Here is a 5,000-nt window from a genome sequence, read left to right as displayed (position 1 = left end):
CCATCCTCCAAAGCTCTTCCTCCCCTGAGTGCAGAACAGCGCACTCTCCCCTCTCCTTCGGCCCAGATTAGGGATGAAGCAATAGATAATGTGGCTCCTCCCACTGCGGGCCCACCTGTAAGCTCTCCCTCCACAGGGCCCCAGGCCATGCCCGAAATTGACTCTATCCCGATCGTGGCTCTATATCGTGGGCGATATAGGACAGAGGAACAAGAGCTGGAAGATCTTACCTGGGTAATGTTACAACAGCTACCGCCCAGTAACGGAGTTTTCTCCGCTGTGGATATTGTATTGAAGCTAAAGAAAGACTCTCCAAAAGAGGTCTTCCTCGGACATCTCGCATCGGTTATTGAGAGCGCCGTGCGAGAAGTAACATCGTCCGAGGCGCAGAAGCGAAAAAGGAACCTTCGCTCTGCAATCCACAGCAACCAGCTCACCAGGCGTCAAGAGCGCAAACGCCAATATGCTCTAACCCAGAACCTCTATAAGAAAAATAGAGGCCGTTGCTATAATGCCCTTATTAACGGGTCGCTGGGCTCTGAGTTTAAGGTCACTCAGGCCTTTGCTCAAGACTTCTGGGTTCACACTATGGCGCCTGGCAAATGTTCCCTTCCTGCCCTTCCTGCAAGGCGAACATCTCCCTCCCCTGACGTTAAGGTAGCAACGTTATGGGGGCCGATTCTTTATGAAGAAATTCAGAGAAATATTCCCGCTCTGAATTCGGCTGCAGGACCCGATCGGATGACTCCGCACCAACTACGCAAACTACCGTGGGAATTTTTATGCAAGATTATGAATTTGTTCCTTTGGTGTCGGAGGGTTCCTGCTTCCCTATTAGCAGCCCGGACTGTTTTCATTCCGAAATGTAATTCGCCCACAAGTCCGGGAGAGCTCAGACCAATTTCTATTGGTAATGTCTTGGTGAGGCTCTTTCACAAGATTTTGGCTAATCGTCTCAGGGCTTCAATCCAACTTGACCCACGCCAGAAGGGATTTGCGCCTCTGGATGGTATGATGGAGAATACAACAGTCTTAGATTTCCTCCTCTCCACATTTTACACGGAGAGGAGAGAGCTCCATCTCGCTTCCATCGACCTCCAGAAGGCCTTCGACTCTATATCCCAAGAGGCCCTCCTGAGGGCTCTAGAGGACCTCCACCTTCCCCAAGTTTTTATTAATTATGTGGAGGACGTGTACAAAAACTCGTACACGGACTCTGGAGTTCGATGACGGACGGCACACCACTGTCCATCCAACAGTGGGGGTCAGACAGGGGGATCCACTTTCCCCCTTGTTATTTAATATAGCCCTGGACGTATTTCTTCGGAGCCTCCCAGACAACATAGGAGCTCAGGTGGATGGCAGTCGGCTAAATGCAGTTGCATTTGCCGACGACATTATTCTATTTGCCTCCACAGCTAGGGGATTGCAGGAACTGCTAAATTGTTCTAATACGTCCCTAGGTGCTCTAGGGCTAAGGATAAATTTTATGAAGTCCTTTACAATATCCTTAGTCCCCAGTGGGCGTGACAAGAAAACTAAGATCTGTTCTGGTTCCTTCCGGGTTGGGAACACACCAATTCCGCACCTAGGTGTGGATGCGGAGTGGACCTACCTGGGGGTTCCCTTCACGCCTACTGGAAAAGCGAAAGTAAAAATTTTAGAGCACCTTCGACCCAAGTTAGAGGTTCTGACCAAGGCACCTCTTAAGCCACAACAAAGATTATTCTTTTTGAGGTGCCATCTCCTACCCGGTGTCTATCACTTATTGGCCTTAGGAAGGGCTGGACCCTCCTCATTGAAAAAGGCCGACACCGTGGTTAGGGGATACATTAGAAAATGGTTGGACCTCCCGGTCGACACCCCCGTCCCGTTTTATTATGCTGATGTTGAGGACGGGGGCCTGGGTGTGCCTTGTCTCCGCTGGTCTGGAGTTAGACTACGCCTTGACCGCTTAAATTATTTTAATCATCTTTTATCTTTTAGGGAAGTTGTCCGTTCCCATTTTAATCATTTTAATCATACGACGGACCCTGCTGGACAGGTGTCCTCTAGCCATATTGAACGTCAGCGGTCAAAGGTAGCACAAAGTCTGCTCCAAGACGGAATAATTTATGATACCAAAGCAAAACAGCGGCAGATGTGGGCTGAGCGGCTCTATGCCTCAGTAGATGGTAGTGCACTGAGAGCATCAGGTAAGACCGCTGGACAGCACACCTGGATATCTAATGGGACATTCCTTGTCAGCGGGAGAGATTACATTAATATGATTAAGGCCCGCATTAATGCTCTCCCCACTAGGACAAGGACCGCTAGGGGGCGCCCCAATAAACCAAGGAACTGTCGGGCCGGGTGCGCCGCCCTAGAGACACCCAATCATGTGGTCCAGCAGTGTTTTCGAACACATGGCCTGCGAATAAAGCGGCACAATGCAATAGCGAATTATATAAGCCGCTCCCTTCAACAGAAGGGGTTCCAGGTCGCAGAGGAGCCCATCTATCCTCTGCCCGCTGGTGCCCTTAAGCCCGACTTGGTGGCATACAAGAAAGAAACTGCACTTGTCCTCGATGCCCAAATAGTAGGGGACGGGGTGGAGCTGGACTCCGCCCATACCGCCAAATGCTCTAAATATAATATAAAACCATTAGAGCAGGCGGTAAAAGTGCAGACAGGCGCCCAAAAAGTCCTATTCTCCAGTATTACTCTAAACTGGAGGGGCGTCTGGTCACCTAAGTCGGCACAACATCTTTTACGATTGGGTGTCATTAATAAGAGAGACCTATCCGTCCTCGGCACACGCGCCATTATCGGCTCTATGGCGTGTCACCGACGGTTCGGATTTATGAACACCCACACAAGTGGGGGGAAGTGGGACAGGGCGGGTGTAGGCTGACTGACTGACTCTGTTAACCTGTGGGGTGCTGCCTAGCCCCTTTTATTATTATTTATCTAACATCTTTTTGTTTTTCTTGTTATTGACCTAGGCACAATTTTCCTTCTCTTCCATCTCTGCTCTATCAGAAAAAAAAAAAAAAAAAAAAAAAAAAAAAAAAAAAAAAAAAAATAGCCAAATGCCTCGTCATCTAATTAGTGACGCGCATGAATGGATTAACGAGATTCCCAACTGTCCCTATCTACTATCTAGCGAAACCACAGCCAAGGGAACGGGCTTGGCAGAATCAGCGGGGAAAGAAGACCCTGTTGAGCTTGACTCTAGTCTGACCCTGTGAAGAGACATGAAGGGTGTAGTATAAGTGGGAGGTCCTCGCGGCCGACAGTGAAATACCACTACTTTCATCGTGTCTTTACTGTCTTACTTACTCCAGTTTAGAGTAATACTGGAGAATAGGACTTTTTGGGCGCCTGTCTGCACTTTTACCGCCTGCTCTAATGGTTTTATATTATATTTAGAGCATTTGGCGGTATGGGCGGAGTCCAGCTCCACCCCGTCCCCTACTATTTGGGCATCGAGGACAAGTGCAGTTTCTTTCTTGTATGCCACCAAGTCGGGCTTAAGGGCACCAGCGGGCAGAGGATAGATGGGCTCCTCTGCGACCTGGAACCCCTTCTGTTGAAGGGAGCGGCTTATATAATTCGCTATTGCATTGTGCCGCTTTATTCGCAGGCCATGTGTTCGAAAACACTGCTGGACCACATGATTGGGTGTCTCTAGGGCGGCGCACCCGGCCCGACAGTTCCTTGGTTTATTGGGGCGCCCCCTAGCGGTCCTTGTCCTAGTGGGGAGAGCATTAATGCGGGCCTTAATCATATTAATGTAATCTCTCCCGCTGACAAGGAATGTCCCATTAGATATCCAGGTGTGCTGTCCAGCGGTCTTACCTGATGCTCTCAGTGCACTACCATCTACTGAGGCATAGAGCCGCTCAGCCCACATCTGCCGCTGTTTTGCTTTGGTATCATAAATTATTCCGTCTTGGAGCAGACTTTGTGCTACCTTTGACCGCTGACGTTCAATATGGCTAGAGGACACCTGTCCAGCAGGGTCCGTCGTATGATTAAAATGATTAAAATGGGAACGGACAACTTCCCTAAAAGATAAAAGATGATTAAAATAATTTAAGCGGTCAAGGCGTAGTCTAACTCCAGACCAGCGGAGACAAGGCACACCCAGGCCCCCGTCCTCAACATCAGCATAATAAAACGGGACGGGGGTGTCGACCGGGAGGTCCAACCATTTTCTAATGTATCCCCTAACCACGGTGTCGGCCTTTTTCAATGAGGAGGGTCCAGCCCTTCCTAAGGCCAATAAGTGATAGACACCGGGTAGGAGATGGCACCTCAAAAAGAATAATCTTTGTTGTGGCTTAAGAGGTGCCTTGGTCAGAACCTCTAACTTGGGTCGAAGGTGCTCTAAAATTTTTACTTTCGCTTTTCCAGTAGGCGTGAAGGGAACCCCCAGGTAGGTCCACTCCGCATCCACACCTAGGTGCGGAATTGGTGTGTTCCCAACCCGGAAGGAACCAGAACAGATCTTAGTTTTCTTGTCACGCCCACTGGGGACTAAGGATATTGTAAAGGACTTCATAAAATTTATCCTTAGCCCTAGAGCACCTAGGGACGTATTAGAACAATTTAGCAGTTCCTGCAATCCCCTAGCTGTGGAGGCAAATAGAATAATGTCGTCGGCAAATGCAACTGCATTTAGCCGACTGCCATCCACCTGAGCTCCTATGTTGTCTGGGAGGCTCCGAAGAAATACGTCCAGGGCTATATTAAATAACAAGGGGGAAAGTGGATCCCCCTGTCTGACCCCCACTGTTGGATGGACAGTGGTGTGCCGTCCGTCATCGAACTCCAGAGTCCGTGTACGAGTTTTTGTACACGTCCTCCACATAATTAATAAAAACTTGGGGAAGGTGGAGGTCCTCTAGAGCCCTCAGGAGGGCCTCTTGGGATATAGAGTCGAAGGCCTTCTGGAGGTCGATGGAAGCGAGATGGAGCTCTCTCCTCTCCGTGTAAAATGTGGAGAGGAGGAAATC

This window comes from Argiope bruennichi, chromosome 10 (genome assembly GCF_947563725.1).
Source record: "Argiope bruennichi chromosome 10, qqArgBrue1.1, whole genome shotgun sequence".
NCBI lineage: Eukaryota > Metazoa > Arthropoda > Arachnida > Araneae > Araneidae > Argiope > Argiope bruennichi.
The sequence above is the reverse complement of the archived record's forward strand: the minus strand, read 5'-3'. Positions refer to the sequence as shown.